Source organism: Giraffa tippelskirchi, chromosome 2 (assembly GCF_054371585.1).
Source record: "Giraffa tippelskirchi isolate mGirTip1 chromosome 2, T2T-mGirTip1v1.2.pri, whole genome shotgun sequence".
Taxonomy (NCBI): Eukaryota; Metazoa; Chordata; class Mammalia; order Artiodactyla; family Giraffidae; genus Giraffa; species Giraffa tippelskirchi.
The window spans coordinates 160,475,131-160,487,735 of NC_137276.1; the positions used below are offsets into that span (position 1 = coordinate 160,475,131).

Genomic DNA, 12,605 nt, shown 5'->3' on the forward strand with positions numbered 1-12,605 from the left:
CAAGACCCAGGGATCAAACCTATGTCTCCTGCATTGCCAGGCAATGATTCTTTACAGTGCTTTGCGGTACCTAAAGAACGGTCACAATCCTTTTCTCATTTGTTCTCAGCAGTAATTCTGTGAACACTTAAGTTCTCATTGTACAGGTATGGAAGCAGGTGCATGGTGGCTAAATGACCAGTCAAAATAAGTGTGCAAAATATCCACAGAGTTCTTTGGCCAAAACAAGATTAAAAATTAGCCTGACCACATACAATTGTTTGAAAGATAGAAGGATATGTTGTTTGGGTTCTTTTCCAAGTTATCAATTTGTTTGTGGCAGAGTGAGCAGAAAGGGAAAGAAAGGGACAAAAATATAACGCTTGCTTTGCCAGAGGCAATCTACAGATGGTAACTCTAGAGGTCCAAGTTACGCCTAGACTGACTGGGTTACCGACAAAATGTCCGTCTTTCCAGGTATAAACAAAAACACATCAATTATAGAAAATAACTTGTCTTTATGTTTCAAATAATGAGATACCTAAAATTACTACTTAATTTTTTTCTATATTGCTATAATGCCTATTATCAGTGATGATCTCTTGTCTATACTGTCTTTATCTTCATTTAACTTGGAAAAAAAAAGTTATTTCATTGTACTAATACCCTCAATCAAGTTTCCAAACAACAAAGTACTTAACATTCTAAAAATCTGCCGCTTCAAAAAAATAACATCTCAGTTAACAAGTCTTAAAATTTTCTCCACTGTACAAAGCTGGAACATTCCATACAGAAGTTCAGATTAGTACAACTACACCCATACCTGGGGCTTCTTCGGTGGCTCAGATCCTAAAGAATCTGCCTGTAATGCCGAAGATCAGCATTTGATCCCTGTGTTAGGAAGATCCCCTGGAGAAAGGCATGGCTACACACACCAGTATTCTTGCCTGGAGAATTCCATGGACAGAGGAGCCTGGAAGGCTACAGTTCCCAGTCCATGCGGTCACAAAAAGTCAGACACAATTGAGCGACTAACACTTTTACACCCATACCTACAATTTAAGGAAGGACTAAGGAATTGGTAGAGAACCCTCCTGCGAATGCAGGATTTTTAAGAGACGCAGGTTCAATCCCTGGGTCGGGAAGATCCCCTGGAGTAGGAAATGGCAACCCACTTCGGTATTCTTGCCTGGAGAATTCCATAGACAGAGGAGACTGATGAGCTACAGTCCATAGGATTACGAAGAGTCGGACACAACTGAAGTGATTTAGTGCACACACACAGGGAATCAAATGTTTCCAAGGAAAACAGACACGGAAAAAAGTCCTGACAGCCTAATAAAGAGCAGAATCTGAGCCACGATTTTCTCCCTGATAACTACTTCCAGTGTCTAGATAAAAACATACTTTATTGTTTGAGCTTGAAAATGTTCACATCAAGAGAAGTTAGACTTGAAAAACATCTAGCCAAAAAGCCCTGTACAGAGGTGGAAATTTGCAGTTTAAAAGCATGAGTAGCTCATTTAAAAGACGGTCAAATTGCTGTGGTGTTTTAAGGTCCAGGGTGACACAATAAAAAAAAAAAAAAAAAGAGTTAAGAACAGTCAAAAAGGGAGCCTCTTCATGCTGACAAGTCAAAGTGATACTTTGAAAGATGACTTCTTTCTCCTACTTTTCCTCCAACCATCAAAAAACACCAAGAGTCAGTGGTATGAAGATGAAAAGGGAAATTCAATATTCTAGCCTCAGAGATTGTAAACTAAAATGGTGGCTAAGAGACATATAAAAGGGCTTGGATTTTGTTTTTTTTTAAAAAAAAACTTTACACTGTTGAAGGATGTTCTTTGAACCAGCTGCCAACTTGGTAACTCGTGGACTCCAGGGGATGAAGTTGAAATTGTATGTGTGCCGTGTACAAAGAGTGAGAATGAATCACAGATTCCTGAGGTCGGAACTTATCTAAGGTTCTGCACCGCATCTGTCATGGCACACAGCATGTTGCTGAGGCCCTGGGCTAAGGGTGACACAGGGCCACACCTGATACAGGTGCTGGAAGCGAGCCCTCAGTCCTGACCCTCAGTCCAGGGCTCTCTCCACTCCATGCCGGGGTCACTGACCCAACAGTGGCAAAATCCTGGTCCCCATGCCCCACCCCAGAAGGACTGAAGCATAATCTCTAAGGAGATGTGTGTGTTTTAAACCAGCAATTTTTAAAAATGCTTTAAAAAATGGAGACTGTCTGCTCCCTCCCTCAATTTCAAAGCAGAAAGTTTAACTACATGGACTCAAGAAAGGCAGAGCTGTCAGGTTAGAGAAAGGGGTTCACTGGACCCGTGATTCTCTCAAATCTTGAAGATACAACTTGGTGGGACTTTTAGAAACAGGACAGTAATTGAGATCAGGACATCTCTCATGCCTCACAATTGGGGGACTCATTTACATCTCCAACCTCCAAGTTATTCAATTTGCTTTGAATGAAAAGGATACTTTTGCTAGATTCCTGCCAATTATTTTTAATGCCCTCTATCTCTCTCTACCCATCAGACAGTGGCTGATTTCTGTCTTCTATTTAATCTTAAACTTGAGGAAACCAATTGTGTAATCAACGGAAATCCTTAAAGTGCTTTGTACACACTCACCCTCACTCGGGAGCCCATATGTGGGTCAGTGAGCATTCACTGTGGGGCTGACTGGCAGCTGAGCAATACACCTGTGGCGATGGGCACAATTACAGCTCAGTCCGTGAAATCAAAGATCACACTGTTTAGACAGTTTCCAAAGCTATCAACTTACTGCCCAGGAGGTGAATTCAGGTGCGATGACACCCATATTCATACTGTGTCCCTTCCAAAAATTCAGCGAAATCAGGTTTCAGTGAAATGGGGAAAAGACTAAATGACAAGCATTCTTTTAAAAGACGATGCCAGCTTGAGGAAGGTCCTTAAAGAGGTCGTTAAAATCCAAGTGTGATGTGACTGTGAGACGCAGAAATATCATTTTAAGGTCGTTACAAAAACGACATGTGTGCACTGATCCAAGTCTTGTCATGAGACATTCACCCTTCAGATGAATAACTCCATAATTTCATTTTACAAGGGGGAAGAGGTGGTTTGAGGAGAAACCCTCCAGCAAAACCATAGGACATTCTCCGTGTTTCCACTAGAGGGCACGTCTTCCTGATTTTTCTTTAAGGTTGTTGGCCAGTCTTCCAGCTGAAGGATAGATAGGAAAAAGGCCTGAAGGTTGGCTATACATTTTAAAAATTCATACCTGATTGTACTGATATGCTTCCAGAGTGAGTCCGAGATGGATCTGGGTTTCAGAAATGGTTCCTTACTGATGACTCCCCAGTGTCCACGTGCTGCTTGCAGCAATTCTTTTGAAATGGTGGAATGTCATACAACCACTGATAAATTTCCACAGCTTTAAGATCAACAGGGCATACAGAAGAGAAAGATACCTTAAGAGATAGAGTGGATGATGTGATGGACAGATGATGACTTTAGGATATAGAAAAACTAGAATGTGAACCCTAGCTTCTTGATTAGCTTTGTGACGTCTGGATAAAAGTATGGAACTTCTTGAGATTTTAGTTTCCTCATTTAAAAAAAAAATAAGATAATATCGCCTCTTTCACAAGGTTATTATAAGACTTGCCTGCAATAGTTACATAAAGCTCCCAATACAGTTTCTGGAACTTTGCAGATGCTGAGAAATTGCAATTTTCTTTTTAAAATAGCATTCTGTTCACACTTCTTTGGGTCAATTAACATTACTGACTTTTAACTTGCTATTTGGGCATGTGATTTTTTTTTTAAGGAAATGTTCTAGTATTTGCCTATTTATTCAACCATCTCCCTCTCTTTTTTTTTTTTTTTGATTTTTGTTTCCCCATGTTTGTCATGCAATGTGGGTTGAATGAATCAAAGCTTGTAACAACTCTGCCAACTTTTAAGGGACAGAAAAGCATTTTAAATGAAAAGTTAATGCAATGTACCTGGTTGATAGGAGTGACAGATGGAGGGAAATGAGAGAAACAGAAAAACAGGTGTACTGATGGCTCCGTGGGTAAAGAATCCGCCTGCAACATGGGAGACGCAGGAAATGTGGGTTTGATCTCTGGGTCGGGAAGATACCCTGGAGGAGAAAATGGCAACCCAGTCTAGTATTCTTGGCTGAAAAATCCCATGGATAGAGGGAGCCTGGTGTGCTACAGTCCAAAGAGTTGCAAAGAGTAAGACATAACTGAGCAACTAAGCACACACCCACTGATTATTATGGTCCGTTTTGTTTAATAATGTCTTTTTTGTTCTTTGTGAATTTGGTATATGAACAATATGTAGTGAAATCCTTGATTCTGAATAGATTCTGTCTTATAACCACAGTGGTCCTCTATGACCACGGAGAAAAATTATCTGGAGAAATTTACTAAAACAGACTGTTGGGGCTCAGCCACCATGGTTTCTGAGTCAGTGGTTCTGGTGGGGACCCCAGAAGGTGCATTTCTAACCACTCACAGGTGATGCTGACGCTGCTGGTCCTGGATCACACTTTCAGACCTGGTTTAGCAGAGCCACAAAATTTACAATCCAGCTGCGAGAAAGAACATGGGATCAGTTTAAGAAACCTAGGCACCAGTGCTGATCTTCCCTTAATTCACTGTGTGGGGAGGAAGAGTACCTGTCACGTCCAATTTGCTTACCTGGAAAGAGGAACCATGTCTCTCTACCAATGAGATCAAATGAAGGTCCAAAGAAAAAATGAGTAAATTCAAACTTTGAAAAATCGGATACCACTCTGGAAGAACAACATCATGGATCAACAATTACAGCCTATGAGTTCATCTAAGATGCCAACCTGACTTCCCAGGTGACTCTAGTGGTAAAGAACCCACCTGCCAACACAGGAGACATAAGAGGCATGGGTTCAATCCCTGAGAAGATCCCCTGGAGGAAGAAATGGCAACTCACTCCAGTATTCTTGCCTGGAAAATCCCATGGGCAGAGCAACCTGGCAGGCTACAGTCCCTGTGGTCACAAAAGAGTGGGACATGACTTAGCACACAAGCACACCAACCTGATTGCATCAGGGTATACCCAGATTAGGGGGTCTGCAAGGTGTTTCTGGAAGAGATCAGCATTTGAACTGGTAGTCTCAGTAAAGTAGATGGTCCTCCCCACTATGGGTAGGCAGCATCCAATCTGTTCAGGGGCTAAATAGAATAAAAAGGTGAAGGAAGGAAGAAGTCAGCCCTTTTAACCTGCCTCACTTCTTGAGCCAGGATATCTTGTCTTGCTTTCTCCCATCCTCAGGCTGAAATTTACTCCATTGTCTCTCCCCTAGTTCCAGGCCACCAGACTCACACTGAATTACAGCTCCAGCTTTCCTGGTCTCCAGCTTGCAATCAGCAGATAGAATTCTCAGCCTCCATAATTGCAGGAGCCAATTCCTAATAATAAATCTGGTTTTATATCCTGCTGGCTCTGTTTCTTGGACAACTCTAACACACAGCCATTACTTTAAAGATTTCTTTAAAAGATTGGAAAGTGAGAGTCCTAGGTTTTAGTCTGGGTTCTGACTCTGACTTACCCTGGACACACACTTGACCTTTCTGGGTCATAGTTTACCATCCAACAAAACGTACAGAGATAAGATGATTTCTAAGGTCTTTTTGAATGTAAAAATGCTATGATCCTAGATGAGAACTTGAGCAGGGACTGGGGCTGGAGTAGGTAGGAAGGTCTCAATCTAGGGAATAGCATCTCGCCTCCCAGAGCTGAGGGCAAGCTCCTTTATTCCGTCTGCATGGATCTACCCAGCAGTAACCTGAGGGCCACATATAAGCATCGCCCACACTTCGGTATAGATCAGTCCCAGAACCTAAGGGTACCACAGCCCTGCTAGCTCTCAGCATGAGCTCTCAAGCATTCCAAAACCAAGCTCCGTATTGGCTATCATTACTGCAAACAGTACATTTGTCATCATTAGACCACCAGAGCCCTATGCCATCCATTCAGTTGACAAATGCTTGAGATTCTGGCTGTAAAATGTCTGCTGTATCATGCTCTCCCCATACATCCCATGAGCTTAGGCTCTCAAGTCTCTCACAAAGACAACGGTAACACCTCTTAATTGGACTCCACTCCCCTCCATCACCTCTCAGCATATGCAGCCAAAAGGAGCTCCTTCCAGGGTAGCTCTGACCACTCACATGCTCAAAACCCTAGAGGGTGACCACCATCCCTGCAGCCAAGGCTCCCCACATTCTGAGGCCAACCTCCATTTCAATGCACATCCTACTGCTCCCTTATGCTCCTCAGTGGCTCCAGCCCCAAAGTGGATCCCTCAAACTCTACTGGTCCCCTAAATATGTCCTTGCTTTCCAGCTCCCAAACCTTTACTCATTCTCTCTTTAGGGCCTGCCCATCCTTGCCTTGGGTCCATACAGTGAAAGCTATGGTTTTTCCAGTAGTCATGTAGGTATGTGAGAGTTGGACCACGAAGAGTTGATGCTTTCAAGCTGTGTGCTGGAGAAGACTCTTGAGAGTCCCTTGGACAGCAAGGAGATCAAACCAGTCAATCTTAATGGAAATCAACCCTGAATATTCATTGGAAGGACTGATGCTGAAGCTCCAATACTTTGGCTACCTGATGCAAAGAGCCAACTCACTGGAAAACACCCTAATGCTGGGCAAGAGAAGAAAGGAGCAACAGAGGATAAGACAGTTTGATGGCATCACCAACTCAATGGACATGAGTTTGAGCAAACTCCAAGAGATAGTGAAGGACAGGGAAACCTGGCGTGCTGCTGTCCATGGGGTCGCAAAGAATCGAACATGACTTAGCAAGTGAACGACAACATCCTTGCCTATAGAAATTTCAACAACTCCATCTAAAACCTTTTGCCTCCTAACCTTCACACACATATGATTTCCTTTCTTTCTTTGTACAATCTTTTGGTTAATTTGTTTTATGAGATTTATGTGGTGCCTCATACCACAGCCATCATTCCCAAATTTCACGCAAGACCATAAGTTTTTTGAGGACTCACTCATGTCCACCTGAGTCCTGTGTTTAGGCTACTGACATCTAGAAATAGTTCAGCCTGATATAGAATGTGTCACTGTGATATAAACCAGCTCATACACACCTGGCAAATAGTGACAATATGTTAGCACAATCAAGTTAATGTTAGTTCACATGCAATTTTCCAAGAACATTAATATTTTGCAGAACCAAGGAACAGCCAAACAAAACATGCTGAAACACAGCAGACTGCATCAGTCCATGGAGCTAATGGCGCTCAAATTCTTCTGGACTCAAACTGACATGTGATCTGTCATGGAAATTCTTTTCTTTTTTTATTGTTTTCTATGATGTTAGTGCATTTTATCTTTGTCTCCAAAATTCAACATTTATCCTTTTTTTTTTTTTTTCTAAAACCCTTTTCATAAAGCCACCTTCAACTTTTTTTCAAAGGTTAAACTCCTATAATAGAGTGATCTTTTCTTCTTTTTTCAGCATTACTATAGCTTTCATTAACTTCTTGGTTACAAGGTCAAATAGGTTTGGGGTGATCTGCTCTTGACCTTGTTTTCCCTACTGTTTTCAGAATGCAACTTCAGAGAACATGAGGATTTCATGGACTGTGTACACTGTACGGTTACATAAATGCCTAGAGTATTACTCAACCAGGGATAGAAGTTCAGTCGGCTGGTCGGAGGACAGGAATGTTTTACCAAGTCCCTCAATACAAGCCCCTCGGGTGTCAGTGGTTCAGGCCAGCTGCGGACGACCTGCTACCAGAGAGGTGGGGGTGGCACTCTTCTGCTGGAACCTGGGCATGAAGATACTCTTGAGGACAACAGAGCTGACCTGCATTGACACTAGAACACAAGTGACTCTTGCTTTTCCTGGGGAGCTGAGCATGTCTGAAGACGTCTGGCGCCAGAGATCCCCGAGTTTCTGAACAGGGAGAGGACACCTCAGGGCAAAGGCATAGAAAGTGGGAAGAGAAAAGGGGATAAAAAGAGAGGTGGGAATCAATGTTTAGGAGGGTCTGCTATAAACCAGACATATGTACTTATACACAAAATCTTTCGGCCTGACATTCTATCCTCAAATCGCAAAAAGAAAGTCAGGTGCAGGGCTTAAGGGTCTGTTGCAGTGACTAATACCAAGTTGCCTGAGCCCCACATATGGGCTTTTCACGGCAATGGTGGCTTCCAAACGGAGCGCCTCCAGCTCCTCTTAGGTTCCATAGTGAGTGGAGGGTGGGGGCGGGTGACGCGTAAGAAGACACTGCATGTGCAAGGGATGGGCAGTCCCTGGGCTTCCCATCCCCACTGGAACCACTTTTATGTGTTTTACATATTGGGCTTCCTCTGATGCTTCTATGTGAAGTCCGAGTCCTACAGTTTTAAAAGGGAGAAACAAAAAGCATTGAAAATCATTGCATCCTATCAAGCTGGCTATTTCCCAATTCTGCCTGAGGCTGGCCTTCAGCAGGGAAGTAAATCAGTTGCTTACAAAAGATCTAGTCTATACAGAATGCTATTGCGGTGTAGGGGCAGGGGGGTCCCTCAAATTCCCTACTCTAATCAATCCAGAGCTCCAGAAAGACTTCATTTTATGCCAACTTTACTTGCTCATTTGACTCTTGCTCCCCATTTCCAGGTGTTCCAGGAAGGCTGAGGGCTGGCAGTAGGGCAGGAGCCTGGAACATGGATGCTCATGTCAGCACCCTGGGGAGAAGCCGGGATCTGAACTGGCTCTGAACCCCCAGGGCCCAGTCTGAGGGAGTCCAAGCAGGACACCCGGGCCCAGTTCTGGTGCTCTCTAAGAGAGGCCGGTTCATAGCTCCCAAGCGAGTTGGTTGGACAGGATGTTCTTTAATGTTCTTTCTGACTGAAAGGAGTGATTGTGTCTGAGCTGAGGGAAAGGAGGAGGAGAGGTTTTAAGAGTAAGTTTGTAGCAAGCAAATGGACATAATGGATGGAAGGCTAATGGGTGCCGCTGGTGCAGGCCCCACGGACGCGCGCAGAGGCAAACACAGACCTTTGGGATGGGCTGTTTCTCTAAAACTCATGAATACTAAGGAACAGATGGGAAAAAAGAAAGCAAAGACGTGATGAGTACTACTGTAACTGAAGCAGAATGGAACAGAACACATCTATCTTTAATTCCCCCCAAGACAACAATGCCTAAAACATAGAAGTTTGTTTCAGATCTTTTCAAGGACCTCTCCAAGTCCAGTGGGCTTTTCTGGTGGCTCAGTGGTAACGAGTCCACCTAGGAAACCCAGGTTTGATCCCTTTGTCGAGAAGATCCCCCTCCAGTATTCTTGCCTGGAGAATCCCATGGACAGAGGGGCCTGGTGGGCTACAGTCCATGGGGTGGCAGAGAGACTTAGTGATTAAACAGCAACACAACTCCGAGTCCAGTGGTGAAGCTCCGAGTTTCAGGGAAAAGATGTGCGGGGAAGTGTCTTTCAAGTGGTTAGAAAGAAAAGAACGGGTGCCGGATTTACAGCCAGTCTCTGGGCAATAACTGGTTTGTCACCTTCTCCTGGTATTGATTCTCGCCTCAGACAGAGGACAAGTGACTGCAGATGAAAGCACGCAGGCCTTGGTGACTGCTCAACCGGGGTCTGAAAGCTTCCCCAGCATCCTGCCCCCCTGGCTGCAGTGGCCCATCCTCTTCCCCTGGGGGGCAGCTCAGCTGGCCCCAACTGCGCACACCTGCAGGTACCACCCCTGGGTACCTATGCTGCAGCCTTGCCACCTGTCTTCCATTCCCAGAAATCTATTTAAAACACACACACACTGAAGAGTGTGTGCTGTGATGCGCCCTTCAAATAACAATGTCCCTGTCACTGATGTGAAAACTCTCCTTGATGCTGCTGTCTTCCAGATATCGCTAATGCCTGCATCCAGCCACTCCTGGCCTTTTAATAGCAGAGCTCATTTAGTGAGCATCTACTTTGAGCCAAGGATTTTTAATGTATTACCATTCATCTTGATGCTGCCACTGAGTGGTTATGAAGAAACGGAGACTTGTGAGGTTAAATAATCACATGGTCTGTGGATCTGATCTTTGAACCCAGGTGTCTGATTCAGAAGAGAGTTGACTTGGGGGTTCTCTGGCAGTCCAGCGGTTAGAACTCTGTGCTTCCACTGAGGCACAGGACATGGGTTCATTCCTTGTCATTCCCTACGTGCTGAGTGGTGCCCCAAATTCATATATATAATAAATATTTTGCAAAAAGAGGAAGACAGCTGACTTACAAACATCTCACACAGGTCAGTGGGAACGACTAACCACATCCCATTTCCTCCCACCTCCCCCTTTTCTTAAGCTCCTTCTCACAACTCCAGGGACATGACAAGGGAACTAAAGCTTTCAAACACGAGGGGTACAGAAATGAAAGAAGCTAGGAAATCTAGGGGCAGCCCGGGAGAACTGAACCTACAGACAGATATTCAGGCCTGGATTTTCTCGTTTCCCTCTCCTCTTGCCTGAAATTCTACCCATTAGGTTCATTTTCACAATTAAAAACAGAACGTGGAAATTGCTTCTTGGACATTAAGGTGCTAATTACCATTTCCTCCTTAGTATATAAAAGTGTTCAACAGAAGTGAGACATTCCCATGGCAGTGGAGACCACCTGCCTGGCTGGAATGGGATATCTGAATCAGAGTATACTGTGGTTGGTGCTGGAAGGCCCTGAGGACAGACATCAGAGACAGGGAGGCCTCCCAAGGCCAGGTCGAGGAAATGATGCACCACTTTCAAAACTGTTCTTCTTCCTTCCTCCTACACGGACGCCTACCCACAGCCCAGGCTAGGAAGACAAGTGTTAGGGCTCAGCTGATGACTGAGTTAAAACGGCACCGGTGAACCAAAGCATTATTTGGGTTTTTTTTTTTTACAAGGAAATACGTGATCTGATTGCAAACAAACAAATATATATTCATCCAAATCCTAAATGTAAGGCTACCAAGAGACATTATTCCCAGCAAGTTATATAGAAGCTAATTACATGAGCACAAACAAGCTTAATAGAATCAACCCAAAGGAAAATGGGGAGTGAGGGAATCTGCTTAGATTCTTCACTCCTACAGGAAGTTGTTTCTGAATGGGGTTGAAGAGGAGAGCCTGTGAAACCCTGGAGAGTGACTCTTACTGTTTCACTTTACTTATCCGTTTCTCCTCAAAATAAGATGCAATAAAAAAAAGTAATATTAGTTCATTTCAGACCCCAATTTTGATAGGCGTGGTGAGATAGAATTCATTATTAAAACTAGATCTTGCCAACTAACTTTATTACTTTTGTGCTTTTTAAACATCTACCTAGAAGTTATTCAACAAACACAAGAGCAAATGTAAATCACTGGCTTTGTGAAGTGTAAAGTCCAATATCAAGTAACCAGGAGGGAGCATGAGATCCAAAAGGATGAAGAGGACCAGAAAAGATAAGAGCCTGACCTATTTTTATTGAGCTGGTGATGCTACCTGCAGCCACTGGCAGACCATTTTATCTCTCATGGTTTTGCTTCTCTGTGTGCAAACGAGAAGGAAGCATTCATCACTCACATTCATCCATCACAAAAGTGCCAGTGGTAAGTGTCTAGTCTTACCACTTCATTTTCCAGATGACAACACTTAGAGATGAGAAAGCCAAAGCTATGCTGCCTATGGTTAAAATCCACAAAGCTAATGAGTGTCAGCACCTCAACCAGATCAAGGTCTCCTATTTCTCAGACCAGCACTGACATGCTGGCCGAAGAGTCAAGTTCGACCACACAGAAGTGCTGAGAAGGCTATAAATGCACAAGCCTAAATCCTTTACAGAACAGCCTGATCATCACACTAATACCAATAATCAGTTAGCATACAGTTTCTCTAGTTTCTCCTAAACAGATATGACAGAAGGTTACAATACGATAAAAGTCATTTTTGACACACTTAGAAGCCACTCTAGTATTCAAAAGTTAAACTGGCATTTTTAAAACATCATTTTCACACTGAATATCCTCAGTTCTCTATTTACTGGCAGATGTAACCAGACACATTCAAGTTTTTCTTTAAAAATCAAGATTACCTGCAAAGAAATTGTTTAGAAAAGATTTAATTTTAATTAATGCCATATAAAAATGAATCCAGTCTGCTTTAAACACATTGAGTCTGATAATAAATGTCTGATAATCTCTAAAACGACTTGTAGCTGGAGGATTCCTAAGTGGATGTTATCACAGCTTAACAAAATGCATCTCTCCAAGATAAAGAGTACTCTTTTGGCTGAGAGCTAAAGGGACAGAAAAAGGTTACCCATGGCTGGTTTGGATTTCAACATTCACATATCTGTACATAAAAGGTTAATTTCAAAAGTTCAACACTTTTGCCAACTCATTTTATTCAAATCCATTTCTGCTTTTAAATAAAAGTGACATTAAAAGATGCTCAGTTGCATCTGACTCTTTGCAACGTCATGCACTATAGCCTGCCAGGCTCCTCTGTCCATAGGATTATGCCAGTAAGAATACTGGAGTGGGTGGCCATGCCCTCCTCCAGGGGATCTTCCTGACCCAGGGATCAAGCCTGGGTCTCCTGCATTGGTAGGTGGA

General features: G+C 43.3%; 1 protein-coding gene across 10 annotated transcripts in view; it reads right to left on the minus strand.

The window, feature by feature from the left end:
- Positions 1 to 12,605, minus strand: part of MB21D2 (Mab-21 domain containing 2) — a 118,659-nt gene that overhangs the window by 17,422 nt on the left and 88,632 nt on the right. For 2 of the 10 annotated variants that reach the window (XM_081537532.1, XM_081537522.1), the window contains 2 exons: positions 4,497 to 4,572; positions 3,250 to 3,439 (listed from right to left, as the gene is read on the minus strand). The exons of 3 other annotated variants lie outside the window; for them this stretch is intronic. The gene's annotated coding sequence lies outside the window, so the exon portion shown is untranslated. Of the gene's footprint in view, positions 1 to 3,249; positions 3,440 to 4,496; positions 4,573 to 4,681; positions 4,777 to 4,873; positions 5,007 to 12,605 lie in introns of those variants that run through there. 5 more of the 10 variants (XM_081537540.1, XM_081537549.1, XM_081537568.1 and 2 more) reach the window with 4 other exon arrangements.